Here is a 16185-nt window from a genome sequence, read left to right as displayed (position 1 = left end):
TCATTTGAAGCCTTATGTTTATTGCGACACAAGCAAACCAGAAAGAAGAGGCAAGCGATAACCAATGGGATGGCAACTGCAGGTATTAAAATAAACAGGATCTCCTTCCTGGGGTTTTCTTGTGTTTCATTCTTCTTCTGATAGTAATCTGTATTATTACATCATATATAAGTATATGTATGTATGTAGATATATATAGATAGATGGCTATGGATATAGATAAATAGACTTACATATATAAGTACTTATCTATTTCTTAGTCTATATTTCTTCTATTTTTGCATAGCATTATTGCTGTTAGGTATGCTGTGTGTGTTCATTTGTTCCTGCCTTGTGTACTCTGCTGCAGTAACAATTTGAATTTCCCAACTCTGGGACTAACAAAGGTTTTCTTATCTGAAATGTATCTAAACCCAGCTGATATCTGGCTACATTTTCTGCTGAGCATCCAAATCACACTGAAGTTTACACACTGTATAATGCCTGATTTCTTGTAAATATTTAGCGATGGCCTTATGAAATATATTTTGATAAAATGTTTATCAGGCCACAGTGAACAATGGAAAATAAACAAAATTAAAACAAATAATTAAAAACACTGAAAAACACTCAAAAATATATTTTTTTAGAGATGTCTTAACCTGGTTATGCTGTACCATCCAGACGTGTATGTGCGCCGGACCCGCGTGATTTGAGACTTCCTGCCATCTTTAGCAGGTAATAAACTCCCGCCAAAGCAAAAAGTTGCTCTGAGTGAATTCAGTCGTTGTTAATGAGTAAATTTTTAGTGTTTTTATTTGGATTGTTTTCTGGTTGTTTGTTGCACACGGACATGTTCACAGACGTGTTTTCGTGAGCAACACTGTTCATACTCCGAGACCGTAGCGGGAAACTGTTGGTTGCCTAGCAGCAGTTAACGAAAAGACCGGAAGTGACTGTGCTTCAACTAGAAAACTTTTGCGTTTATCCTCTTTTTCCCGAGTATCAGACAAACTCGTTTAGCAGCGTGCTTTACCTTTGAGTTAGCTGAACTTCTGGTGGTTTGTTGGTGGATTTAAGGAGGTTAAATTGATGAAAAAAAGTTATCTTTCAGCTAGCTCTTGTTGCGCAGATACAGCAATGCATGATGGGAAATTCTCCCGGTATTTGTAAAGCTAAATAACCTTATGGGGCTCTGTTGGAAACTGCTTCATGTGTATATATAAATAGTGTGTAGTCCCAGCTTCCTACAGGCTGTGTTTGTGTTGATTTTGAGATTGTGAGCACCGTGAGTGTGCAGGGTTTGTGTGTGAAAGACTGCCCCATGCGTGAGCTAAGGAATTCATACTTACCTGGTAAGAGAGATACCATGATCACGAAGGTGGTTCTCTCAGGCCGAGGCTCAGCCATTGCACTCTGGCTTTGCTGACAGCCTGTGAATTCCCCAAATGTGGGAATCTCGACTACATAATTTCTGGTAGTGGGGACTGTGTTCGCGCTCTCCCCCCCTCATATGTTGAAAGAAAAATGAGTGGGAATGTTTGTGCTTATTTTCAATGACGACGTCATGCAATCTTCTGGCTTCCTAACTACAGTTTTATCAGTGAGGCCAGGGTAAGCAGGAGAGGAGGAGGGGATGCTGTCTTATTTAAAAAAGTCTGTGCAGCATTTGGGAGGCCTGTAAACATTAACAAACACAACTTTGGATGGGGCCTTCAGCTGTAAAGCCACATATTCAAAAGACTGAAAACTTCCAGGAGACAGCTGCTTACATTGAAATGATTCATTAATGACCTCAGTGAACTGCTGTCTGTGATCTGTGTTGATTTCGACTGTGTAATTATTGTTGGGGATTTTAACATCCATGTGGACAACCCTCAGGACAAAGGGACTAAAGACCTGAGTAACACTCTGGGCAACTTTGGGCTGACTCAGCATGTAACAGAGGCCACACATAATAGAGGACACACTCTTGACCTACTGATCTCCAAGCCTGAGCATTTCAAACATTGCTGTGTCTGATGTGGGCTTATCTGATCATTACTGTGTTTTCTTTGAAAGTAAAATCTCAGCCCACACAAATATATCAACAGCAGTGATCACAAAACGGTGTATAACTGAACACAGTAGTGCAATTTTTAACCAGGTCTTCCCATTAACACCTGACCTGTCCAGAGGGTCAGTCAATGAGCTCGTCAATAGCTTCAATGCTAACATGTTAAATGTAATGGATACTATTGCCCCCATTAAGGTGAAGGTTATCTCTGGAAGGAAAAAGTCTCCATGGAGAAACTCCACACTAGTGAAAAATGAAAAAAGAGAGTGTAGGAAAGCTGAGCGCAGATGGAGAAAAACAAACCTCCAGGTTCACTATGACATCTATAAAGAGAAACTTCACAATTATAATTTACAACTGAGGAGTGCAAGAAAGTCCTACTTCTCTGACATCATCACTAAAAACAGCCATAATGCTCGGGTCTTATTTTCTACAGTTGACAGGCTAACAAACCCTCCTGTGCCAGTGGCAGCTGAACTTCATTCGACCATGGCCTGCAATGACTTTGCCAAATTCTTCACAGACAAAATCCAAAAGATTAGACAAGCAGTTGGTACATCAACAGCAGATCCAGGATATGTACTGTGTCCACTGAAAAACTGTTTAAACACCATCAAAGAGTTTCACCCGATTAACAGCAAAGACCTGGAGGACATCTTAGGTCAACTGAACTCCTCCTCTTGCTGTTTAGATGTCCTGCCAACAAGTTTTTTCAAAAAGGTCTCAAAGACTTTAGAGTCAGACCTGTTACAGATCGTCGACTTTTCCTTAATGTCAGGTGTGTTTCCAGAACCACTAAAAACTGCTGTAATCAAACCTATACTGAAAAAGGACAATCTTGACAAGACACAAATGAAAAACTACAGGCCGATCTCAAATCTCCCATTTTTAAGTAAGATCATTGAAAAAGCAGTTTCTCAACAGCTCAATTACTTCTTAAAACAGAATAATTGCTACGATGCCTTCCAGTCAGGTTTTAGACAGAACCACAGCACTGAAACCGCTCTGACAAAAGTGTTTAATGACATATGTCTGAACACAGACAGTGGAAAAATGCCAGTCTTAGTTTTACTGGATCTCAGTGCAGCATTTGATACAGTTGACCACAACATATTACTCAAACGACTGGAGAACTGGACAGGTCTTTCAGGAACTGTACTAAACTGGTTCAAAACATACTTAGAAAACAGGAAATACTTTGTATCAATAGGTAACTTCACATCTGAGCAGACAAGTATCACATGTGGAGTTCCCCAAGGTTCCATCTTGGGACCCCCTCTGTTTAACATCTACATGCTCCCACTGGCACAGATTATAAAGAACAACAAAATAAACTATCACAGCTATGCAGATGACACACAAATATATATCACAATGTCACCAGGAGACCGAGGCCCTGTACAGGCTCTTGGTAAATGCATTGAGGAAATTAATGACTGGTTGTGCCACAATTTTCTCCAACTAAACAAAAACAAAACTGAGGTAATAGTCTTTGGCGCCAAAGAAAAACGATTACAGGTCACCAGAGAACTTCAATCTATACATCTAAAAACCACAAACCAGGCGAGAAATTTGGGTGTAGTGATGGATGCAGACCTAAACTTAGAAAAACACATTAAGACAATAACAAAGTCAGCTTACTATCACCTCAAGAATATATCAAGGATAAAAGATCTGATGTCTCAACAGGACCTGGAAAAACTAGTCCATGCATTCATCTTTAGTAGGCTTGATTACTGTAACAGCATCTTTACAGGTCTACCTAAAAAATCAGTCAGACAACTACAGCTCATTCAGAACTCTGCTGCTCGAGTCCTCACTAAGACCAAAAAAGTGGACCACATCAGTCCAGCTCTGAGGTCTTTACACTGGCTGCCTGTCCGTCAGAGGATAGACTTTAAAGTTCTGATGCTGGCCTATAAAGCTCTGAATGGTTTAGGACCAAAATACATCAATGACCTCCTGACCCAGTATGAACCTTCCAGATCCCTCAGGTCATCTGGATCTGGTCTTTTATCAGTTCCCAGAGTCAGAACCAGACACGGAGAAGCTGCATTCAGCTTTTATGCTCCTTATATCTGGAACAAACTCCCAGAAAGCCTCAGATCAGCTGAAACACTCAGTTTATTTAAATCCAGGTTGAAGACTCATCTATTCTCAGCTGCATTTGAATAAAGCACCAAATCCACACTTTTAAGCTTAAATTTCAAAACTTACATTAACTACTGATTTTATCTACTGTTCTGATTTTATCTGTTTTGATTTTACATACTGCTTTGTTTGTTTGTTTGTTTGTTTGTTTGTTTGTTTGTTTGTTTGTTTGTTTGTTTGTTTGTTTGTTTGTTAAGTGGGTTAGAGCTCTGGGTAGCTCCCCAGCTGGGTCTAGACTGGGTCTAGAGAGTATTTTAAATTCAGGGAATTTAAAATAGAAAGTAGCTCGTCCACAGAAGGACTGGTAGCTCCCCTTACGATAAGGGTTCAGATCGCGCGAACAGGTGTGAAATGTGTGTGTTTAGTTAGTTAGTTTGTTTGCTTGTTTTAATCAATTTTAAATCATACTTTTTATTTGTTTTTGTTTCTAATGTCTCTCTAAAGCACTTTGAATCACCTTGTTGTTGAATTGTGCTATACAAATAAATTTGCCTTGCCTTGCCTTTGTTCAAAATCACTACCCTTTCAGCTTGTTCGTGGCCACCAACAGATTAGGTCTGTTATTTTCATGTTTATTTTGCCATTTTATCTGCATAAAGCTTTTAAGTAACTTCAGTTCTTTTCATAAATATAAAATAATTATTACTTTTTACATTTTTAACCCTTTAAACACCAGTTTGTTTGTCCACTGCGACTAGCTGGAAGACAACCTCAAATCTTGCAATTTTATATAATTGAGTTGCTACTGAAATTTCTTGTATTATTAATAGTAGAGTATGGGTCATGTAATTGATTCACATCAACATTGATTATAATGCATTGTTATTTTTGTGCAGAGAGAGCAAAAACATGAAAACTCCCTCTCAGCTTGTTCGTGGCCAAAAATGGCCACCCCTTGTTTACAACTACAAAATGCTATAAAATTCATATATATTAAGAAAAATTTCCACTTTTTTTTACTTGATTTTTTAGATTAGCATCAGTGCTGTTCATGAAAATCAAAATTTCATTCAAATTCAGAATTCTAACCCTTTAAATACCAGTTAGATCACATAATCCTAGGAACTCATAAATGGAAAAAATCACAAAACCCCAATTTTTTTCCAAATAAAACATGCAAACTGAATTATTTTCTAACCATGATGGAGGTTAGATGCATAGCAATAAGTAAAAGTATCAATGAGTTTTATGTATCTTTGTTTTTTTTGGTGCAGTAACAGAAAAACAAAAAAACTCCCTCTCAGCTTGTTCGTGGCCAAAAATGGCCACCCCTGTTTACGTTTACAAAATACTATAAAATTAATATATATTAAAACATTTTTCTACTTTCATTGACTTGACATTTCACACCTGAGCCTCAACTCTCGTGGCCCGGTACCAAAGGACTCACGGACCGGGGGTTGGGGACCGCTGATCCAGATGAAGACGTGAGCCAAAGATCCTTTAAGTTTCATCTGATGAACTTACCTTTTCCTACATATGAAAAATGATGTGGTGTGAAGTAAATCGGGTTTGTATATATGTAGCCTCAGATGAGCATGAAATTTCATTTTTGACCTGCTTAATAGCAGTCTCAAATATTAAAGTCTTGGTGTTACAAAATCAATTGACATGTGCAGCAGCTGAAATATGACACCAAAGGCCACTCTTAATACAGACAGAAGTCGGGTAGTCAAAAATCTCTTATTCTGCTTTTTGTATTCTGAACTTCTTGAGTGGACAGCCAACAATCCTACAAATAGACTAGAGGATGTGCTTGAAATGTTTGTTAAAACAAATAACTGGACCTTACTTGTTAAGCTCAATGTTCTGACTGTCACATGGAGTCTTTCAGGTTGTTTTACGTTTACTATCACAAATGAATGTTTTTTTCCCCTAATGAATATACATTTTAGGTCTAAAGTGTCTAAAATCTGCAGTTTTGGAATTTTTCATGTGGATAACAAAATTAAAAAACAGAAAAAAAACACTCCAAAAAAAAACAAGTGATACATGTCACGAAGGACTGACATAATTTGATTCATAAGACTTTATTTGATATTCACACACACCATATTAACGGTTTCAGATAGTTCATCAGCCATATTGATCAGTCTAAGGCAGGTGGTTTTGTATGCTGAATAAAAATCCTGTCGACAAACGTCAAATGTTACGTACGGTTCAAAATGACTCCCGTACAAGACTGTAGTAAGGTCTACTATTGACCAGTAAGAAACCACCACACTCACACTGCAATGGGGTCCACAAGATTTAGTTTTCTTCGTCCAAGTCAGACTACAGGCTGAGGACACAACTCCGGCCTGGAATCCAAGGCCCAAAGCCATGAACTTCTTCTTTTTGCATGTTGTTGTAAGTTAAAATCCTAATAAAACATCTAATTATATATTTACCTGCTGACTGCAAAACAGCCACCACACCTCCGGCTGTCACTTCTCCTCCATTAGAAGCTGCAGCAGACGACATCATGCCTGCAGCGCAGGAGCCTGCAGCTATTCCAGCTGAGTTGAAACCTGCAGCTCCCAGAAGAGCAGGAGCAGTGACTACAGCACCTACTGCAGGAAGACAAGACATGTATCAGACATGGATCGGGCTTTGATTCAAATTAGTTAAAGATAAATAAACTGCTTACTTGCTCCTGCAGCAGTACACACAGCTGTCACTATAACACAACATAAGAACACACATTAACATCTAACTGGGCCATAGCTCAGCACACAGCTGATCAAGGATTTAGATCAAGTAACTGAGCTACAGAGAAGACGGGGAGGCTCTACGCTACGATGGAGTTTTAGAGCCACAAGAAAAAAGTTGTTGATATGGACATTACTGTCCCACAACAAACTGCTATAATTACTGTTTCTGCTACAAAATTCCTTATTTAGATGAGTTAGTGAAACAAATTGATCAGCCATTGTGTGATACAACATTCAACTTCTTTATTACACGAGGATGTAACCATCGATAACCTTGCATCTGTCCATTAGATCGTGGCTCAAGAGTTGGCAGTTTGTCTTGTAATTGGAAGGTTGCCGGTTCAAGCCACGGCTCGGACAGTCTTGGTCGTTGTGTCCTTGGGCAAGACACTTCACCTACCGCCTACTAGTAGAGGCCAGAGGGCCCGATGGCGTGATATGGCAGCCTCGCTTCTGTCGGCCTGCCTCAGGGCAGCTGTGGCTACAACTGTAGCTTGCCTCCACTAGTGTGTGAATGTGAGAGTGAATGAATAGTGGAATTGTAAAGCGCTTTGAGGGTCTTGAAAAGCGCTATATAAATGCAATCCATTATTATTATTACCAGCCCTTTTTTGGTACAACCTAATACTTATCACCACACTGCGTTTATGAGCTAAAACCAGGGAGTTTTAGCTCATGAGCTAAAACTCCTGGTGAAAAGCATTTTAAAGTTGTGTTCTGGTTATTTTAGCTCATGTTTCCTTCTTGCTAAAACCAATTCTGAAGTACGGTTTCACCAACTCAGATGATATACAGTAGCAACCATGGCAGCTTGCCTTGAGACAGCTGTAATCTCCACATTTTGACTTTATTCTCAAAATGATCGATAATACCTTTCTTAACTTTGCCCTAATACTACATCGTATTATCCTCACTGCAGCACAGTTACATGTAATTGTTTCAGGAAGAAACACTTGGTTACTGATCATCAGGATGCTTCACAATGAATACATGTATTGATATGTATTTATGAGTTTTAGAGACAAAAATAAATAAATAAGCAAATAGGTTTGTTACCTGCCCGGCTGTGATGGCTAAGGCTGTCACTGAAACACAAGAAAGAAAATAAAAGATCTCACCACAGCTCAGTCTGGAATAATTAAGACATTATCTGTAATGCTAGAATCATCAACTCATATAATGTAGAGATGATCTGAAAAAGGCAGCTGTACTCACACTGTATATACATAACACTATTTATACCAATTCCATGTGCAATACTCAACTGTATATACATAACACTATTTATTACATATTACTTACGTCTTGTATATTGTACATTTTATATATATATATATATATATATATATATATGTTTTTCCTCATGTTAATACTGTCCATATGCGCTGCAGAACTGTACCCCCCCCCCCCCCAGCATGTTTACACTGAGTATGAGATGCTCTGTACAACTGTATAGTGACAATAAAGGCATTCTATTCTATTCTATTCTATTCTATTCTATTCTATAGACCCATTGTTCCACTCAGGATGAGGAACCTAAGATTGGACTGTGTCTTAAACAGAAGTGAGCATCAGCTGTTATTTCCTGGATAATGAAACTGAATGGGCGTCACTGGGTCTATGAAGTAAATAAACTTCCTTTAGTCATCATAGAACAAGTGATTGTGAGGCTGGATCTCAGGAGGTTTGACATAGTTATTTATTTTATTTATTTTATGTTTTTTATTATGTATTTCACACACATGTGTTATTTCAAGGATTGTTCTTTCTATTTTAATCCTTATGTTAAATCAACTGCTTAAAATAAACACAAACAAAAAGGAGGTTATGATACGGAGCGTGTTTGAATGTTATTTGGGTCACTGAAAATGTGTCTGCATTATGTGTGTCCATTCTTTGGGGTGTGGTATGCAACAGAAGAAAGACCGCAGGTACCAATTAGTGTAGAATTTCCTCACATACTTGAGTCATACCTTGATTCTGGTTTAATCTTGTTAAGAAAAATAGTGAGAAACAGAAATGGAAATAAAATGGGTGAGTATAAAAGGCTTATCACAGCAGACACAAGAGCAGAAGGTGAGAGGAGTTATAAAAACAACCAACGTCTGAGAAGCCCTGGACAGGAGATCCTATGAAATGGCAGCACTGGAGATCATGACAAGACACACGTTCAGGAAAGTTTATTATACTGCATTTAATCCCAGTCATTTTCAGAGAGAGATTAAAGGTTGAAGACTGATTTATAACAAGTCCCCACACAAACATAGATAAAGCACTAAAAGTGCCTCACTGACGAGCAAGAAGTGCAATAAATAACTGAGAAGTGATACATGCTGTATGGGCGTCGCACATATGACGAGTTAGGAGTGAGAACGTGTTGATCTGCAGGGAAGCAGGAGACTGTTGTTATAGAGTGGATTGAGGATTTTTATTCTTTATTTCTATTTTTCAAGACTTTGTGAATTGTCTTTTTTTTAAATAACTTGGCTTACCCTTTTTGGTTTTGTTAATATTGGCAATAGTGTGAAGTACTATTGTTGGGTTCGAATATATTTATTATATAGGTCATCCAGTTAAGGTAAATGTCATGTTTTGAATTGTTAGAATCTGATGAGCATTATTTTCTTTTCTTTTTTGTTGTTTTGTTTTTCTGTTTTCCCCCTGAGAGATTACCACCTTAACGTGGTCAGGCGGTGTGATGGCTGCAGTTACAGCCACACAGTGGTAATATCAGTGTAGAGGCTTACACACAACACTGCATCCACATTGGTCTTTCTTTAAATATAAGGTTTAATTTACAGGATAATAAATAACTGGTTTTGGTCTCAGTTAGGTTTTTGTGTGTTTTACCCCTTTTTGTGATTTTTGTGGGCTGATCAGCCACTATTTAAGTTTCCCCCGTTGTCTTCTTTAGTGAGGTCAGTTTGTTTGAGGTATCAGTATTGGTTGTTGCTAACTTTGAGTAGAGTTCTGTTATTTTGACCTCTTTTATGGGCACATATGATTTTTTTTTTTGTATAATTTAACCAACTATGTTGTTGGGTTAAATAAATAAAAAAATGGGGGGGGGGGGGGGGGGGCTGTACTGCAGTGGCCCTGAGAGGCCAAACGCAAACCATCAAAAAGGAAAGTTATGAGTTTAATGTTAAAATACGAGAGCGTTTCTCTCGTATCTGTCCTGATACTGCTATTTCATCTGCTATAAACAATAACCATACACTATTATTGCAATCTATACTACAGCTCAAAAGTCTGTAGAGAATTAGAAATGTCTTATTTTCTGACAACAGTAAAAATCGTTTAGAAGTTTTACTAAATTAATCAGAAGCGTAAAGAAATATAAATAATTAACGGTAACATTTATCATAAATCACAAATGAGATTTAGTGGAATATCTACTTAGTGTTGTTGAGACTCTCCAATTCTTTTTGTCTCGGTAGAGATCACGCAGAGATGTTTCCAAATTTCACACAATCCTTTTATTACCCATTTTCCTTACAGATGCATCTGGAGATCAGCACACTGCATCCTGTGCAGTCCTACTCTAAAGGCTGATCTGAAGGGTTTCACACAACAGCTACAGTTATAGTCTCTGGTCTCCAATTTCTACAGTAAATCCCCCACAATGGAAAAACACTGGTAAAGTGGCCTGGGGTGCTGACACCCTGACCCCCATCTCCTTTTAAGGTAATGTACATTGGCAATTGTCTGCCACTCACCCTCAGTAAATCTTGCTACTGTCCTGTGTTTGGGGTTAATTGCCCCACTTCCCTGCACCCCAGTTCTTTGTTCCCATCCCAGGACTATTTTCTATTTTCTAATCTTAAATCCTATAAACAACAAAATCATACTACGACACACACTAATAAACTACATTCACTATGACCTCAATACCTATTAGACAGTCCATTATTTCTACAGTGTACTGTTATGAAAACAACAGAATGATGATGAGACACTGTGGTAAAGTCTTACAGGTATATTTGCAGATAGTTATCAATACAGGATAAACACTGTGGGCTCCAGGAGACGGGGCAGAGGTAGGGAAGGTTGTCTGGAGGCACACTCAGACACTGTCACAGAAGGTCATGGAGATCCGTAACACTGAAACGTCTGCACAGAAACAAAGAGTGAGCAACCCATCTTGCCTCAATGATTACCGCCCAGTAGCACTCACCCCCATCATCACTAAGTGCTTAGAGCGACTGGTCCTAGCACACTTCAAATCCTGTCTCCCCCCCACCCTGGACCCCCACCAATTCGCATACCGCCGGAACAGGAGCACAGAGGATGCAGTCTCCATCGCAATGCACTCTGTCCTCTCACACCTGGACAACAACAACACCTACGCCAGAATGCTGTTTATAGACTTCAGTTCAGCATTCAATACAATCCACCCCTCACAACTCATCAGGAAACTGACAGACCTGGGTATCAGTTCCCTCATCTGCAAATGGTTACTGGACTTCCTGACCAACCGCCCCCAACATGTCCGGCTGGATAACCGCTGCTCATCTACCATCACAATGAACACCGGTGTACCACAAGGCTGTGTGATGAGCCCTTTCCTCTACTCCCTCTTCACCCACGACTGCAGACCTGCTGATGGTTCCAACACCATCATTAAGTTTGCAGATGACACCACGGTGATTGGCCTCATCAGTGACAACGATGAGGCCGCCTACAGGGAGGAGGTGGATCGTCTGGCTGAGTGGTGCGACAGAAACAACCTGCTGCTTAACACCGAGAAGACCAAGGAGCTCATCGTGGACTACAGGAGGAATGCTGACCCACATCCACCCATCCACATTAAGGGGACGGCTGTGGAGCGTGTGAGCAGCTTCAAGTTCCTGGGAGTCCACATCTCCGAGGATCTCACCTGGACGACCAACTGCTCCAAGCTGGTCAAGAAGGCTCACCAGCGCCTCTTCTTCTTGAGGACTCTGAGGAAGAACCACCTGTCCTCAGACATCCTGGTGAACTTCTATCGCTGCACCATCGAGAGCATCCTGACCAACTGTATAACAGTCTGGTACGGGAACTGCTCTGCCTCGGACCGGAAGGCGTTGCAGAGGGTCGTGAAAACTGCCCAGCGCATCGCCGGAGCACCACTTCCTGCCATAAAAGACATCTACAGGAAGCGGTGTCTGAAAAGGGCTGGGAAAATCATCAAAGACCCCAGTCACCCATCACATGGACTCTTCACCCTCCTGCCCTCTGGGAGGCGCCACAGGAGCCTCCGGACTAAGACCACCAGGTACCGGAACAGCTTCTTCCCCACAGCTGTCAGACTCCTGAACTCTGCCTCCTGACATCTGACCCACGTTAAACTCATGGACTGAACATACACACACCCACAATGGACAACTGTACCCTCAAACACAATAATAACATGGACTGAACCACCACTCACAACCACTAGCACTTTATACAGCCTCTGTAGAAACTATCTACACCCTCACTTATCTTAACTGCACTACTGTATAGCTCTGTGTAAATAATCATTCTGTACATTCGATAATTTTTAATCCTACAACTGTTTACAACTTGCATAGTTCCCATTTCTGTATAGCTGTATATCCCAGATTCTGTAAAGTTATTTATTTCATATTCTGTATAGTTTTTCATATTTATATCCTGTTCATATCCTGTACATAGCGTGTACTCACTACAGCCTGTACATACTTATAGTTATAGAATATTCACAACCTACTTCATACCGTGTACATTATAACATACCATAATAGACCCATTTCTGTAATATACTCACATATCTATATTATTGCTAATATATATTGTAATATATCTATATCACTAAAGCACTTCTGGATGGATGCAAACTGCATTTCGTTGCCCTGTACCTGTGCATGTGCAATGACAATAAAGTTGAATTCTATTCTATTCTATTCTATTCTATTCTATTCTATTCTATTCAAAGGCAAGAACTGATGGAAAATGTGACATGACTGTGGCATAATACGTTACCTTGGTACTGCAATGATCTGGTTGTTTAGAAGCCAGCATGAAGACCTCGCGAGGAACAGGCGAGTAATCAGCTGACAAGTGACTGAGGGACGGGAAGATGGAGGAGCATCCCCTAAAAAAGACAAGCACACGGACAACAACACAGGCATACACCGAAAGAGGAGAGAGAAAGAAGCAGGCCAGCAAAAGAGAGCAAGGGAACCATGACATCTACTGAGGCCCATTTTTATTTGGTACATCGTATCACCAGATGTCAGTTTGTGATGTTAGATCCCAACTTGTCAGTGAAGAAATCTTTTTCCAAAGATATCAGCACAAACCAAAATCATTGTGTGGATTAAAAAGAGCAAATTGTTGAAGTTTGTGATGGATCACTCCATTTTCTGTTTGCACTTGTCAGATGTGTTGCAGGTATATAACCATGTGATCAGTCCATACAGCAGTGATCGTTACTACAAATGGGCCCATGTATAAGTGTGTAGACATTTCCTAATACATCATGGGTGATTTAACATAAATGATTCATTAAACACACATCTGTGTAAACATTACTGATAAATTTCATGTAATATTATTAAATGTAAATTATTAATTAAAAGATGACTGTTTCAATCTGACCACAAACCTTTGAGCAGTAGTGTCACGCTTATCAGTGGCTCATGGTTGCTTAAGGCCTATGTCTGTACTTGACCACAGAGGCAGAGCATCATTCAACCTGCCAGCTGCCTATCTTGGGAGCTTTTCAAGGATGACAGACTCCACTTTCTCTGCAGCAAGACAGCTCATAACTTTTTTACAGTGTCTCCCTGTCCTCAGACTTCTATATATTCTTCTGTAATACATAACTATACACTATCATTGCAATCTACACTACAGCTCAAAGGTTTGAAGTCAATTTTCACCTGGTTTATAACCATGTGATCTGTCCACACAGGAGTGATTGTTTCTAAAATTTGGCGCACGTATAAGTGTGTTGACATTTCCTAATGCATCATGGGTGATTTAACTTCAATGATTAATTAAACAAACATCTGTGAAAACATTTCTGATCATTTTCATGTAATATTATGTTAAAAGTAAATGTAAATTATTAATTAAAAGACAACTGTTTGAAACTGACCACAAACTTTTGAGCAGTAGTGTGTGTTGTATGGATGTGTCTGTCTGTATCTGATCAGGATTTTGTCATCAGTTTCAACAAGACGCTCATTTTTTAGCTGTTTCTATCATCAAAATTGAGTTGGAGTGTTTTAACTCTGATGGCAATCTCTCCCTAACAAGTCCACTTTATTGCGTGCTCATTTTCTCCTATTAGTGGCTCATACGTATATAATTAGGAAACATGCATTAAGTCAGTAGTCCTCAACCTTTTTTGTGCCACGGACCGGTTTATGCCCAACAATATTTTCACTGACGGGCCTTTAAGGTGTCGCGGATAAATACAACAAAATAAAACTAGTACCGGTACCGGAAAAAAAGAAGATTTATTTATAACACACTTGAAAAGACCCAGGGACACCGAGTTAACGATAAAAACGATAACAAAATAATGCTGAATACCGATAAAAACCCTGAAAACCATACATTTCACACCTGAGCCTCAACTCTCGCGGCCCTGTACCAAACGACTCATGGACCGGCACCGGTCCGAGGCCCGGGGGTTGGGGACCGCTGCATTAAGTGCACTAATTTCTCACACTTATCAGTGGCTCATGGTTGCTTAAGGCCTATGTCTGTACTTGACCACAGAGGCAGAGCATCATTCAACCTGCCAGCTGCCTATCTTGGGAGCTTTTCAAGGATGACAGACTCCACTTTCTCTGCAGCAAGACAGCTCATAACTTTTTTACAGTGTCTCCCTGTCCTCAGAATTCTATATATTCTTCTGTAATAGATAACTATACACTATCATTGCAATCTACACTACAGCTCAAACGTTTGAAGTCAGTTTTCACCTGGTTTATAACCATGTGATCTGTCCACACAGCAGTGATGGCTACTAAAAATGGGCCCATGTATAAGTGTGTAGACATTTCCTAATGCATCATGGGTGATTTAACATAAATGATTCATTAAACACACATCTGTGAAAACATTTCTGATAAACTTTGCCTAATTTTATGTTATAGCAAATATAATTTTAAAATTAAGACAAGAATGTTTGAATCTGACCACAAACTTTTGAGCAGTAGTGTGTGTTGTATGCATGTGTCTGTCTGTATCTGATCAGGATTTTGTCATCAGTTTCAACAAAACGCTCATTTTTTAGCTGTTTCTGTCATCAAAATTGAGTTGGAGTGTTTTAACTCTGGTGGCAATCTCTCCCTAACAAGTCCACTTTATTGCGTGCTCATTTTCTCCTATTAGTGGCTCATACGTATATAATTAGGAAACATGCATTAAGTCAGTAGTCCTCAACCTTTTTTGCGCCACGGACCGGTTTATGCCCAAAAATATTTTCACGGAAAGGCCTTTAAGGTGTCGTGGATAAATACAACAAAATAAAACTAGTACCGGTACCAAAAAAAAGAAGATTTGTTCATAACACACTTGAAAAGACCCAAGGACACCGAGTTAACGATAAAAACGATAACAAAATAACTCTGAATACCGATAAAAACCCTGAAAACCATACATTTCACACCTGAGCCTCAACTCTCGCGGCCCGGCACCAAACGACTCACGGACCGGCACCGATCCGAGGCCCGGGGGTTGGGGACCGCTGCATTAAGTGCACTAATTTCTCACACTTATCAGTGGCTCATGGTTGCTTAAGGCCTATGTCTGTACTTGACCACAGAGGCAGAGCATCATTCAACCTGCCAGCTGCCTATCTTGGGAGCTTTTCAAGGATGACAGACTCCACTTTCTCTGCAGCAAGACAGCTCATAACTTTTTTACAGTGTCTCCCTGTCCTCAGACTTCTATATATTCTTCTGTAATAGATAACTATACACTATCATTGCAATCTACACTACAGCTCAAACGTTTGAAGTCAGTTTTCACCTGGTTTATAACCATGTGATCTGTCCACACAGCAGTGATGGTTACTAAAAATGGGCCCATGTATAAGTGTGTAGACATTTCCTAATGCATCATGGGTGATTTAACATAAATGATTCATTTAACACACATCTGTGAAAACATTTCTGATCATTTTCATGTAATATTATGTTAAAAGTAAATGTAAATTATTAATTAAAAAGACGACAGTTTGAATCTGACCACAAACTTTTGAGCAGTAGTGTGTGTTGTATGCATGTGTCTGTCTGTATCTGATCAGGATTTTGTCATCAGTGTCAACAAAACGCTCATTTTTTA

General features: G+C 39.5%; 1 non-coding gene across 1 annotated transcript; it reads left to right on the top strand.

Annotated features, from left to right (window-relative positions):
• The first annotated feature begins 1323 nt into the window (after nt 1-1323).
• On the top strand, nt 1324-1486 carry LOC145430255 (U1 spliceosomal RNA). Its single transcript, XR_013910719.1, has one exon. It is a non-coding gene; the product is annotated as a U1 spliceosomal RNA (small nuclear RNA).
• The last annotated feature ends 14699 nt before the right edge of the window (nt 1487-16185 follow it).

This window comes from Astatotilapia calliptera, chromosome 7 (assembly GCF_964374335.1).
Source record: "Astatotilapia calliptera chromosome 7, fAstCal68.1, whole genome shotgun sequence".
NCBI classification, from domain to species: Eukaryota; Metazoa; Chordata; class Actinopteri; order Cichliformes; family Cichlidae; genus Astatotilapia; species Astatotilapia calliptera.
Note: the sequence above shows the minus strand (reverse complement) of the source record. Positions and strands in the feature narration are given on the sequence as shown.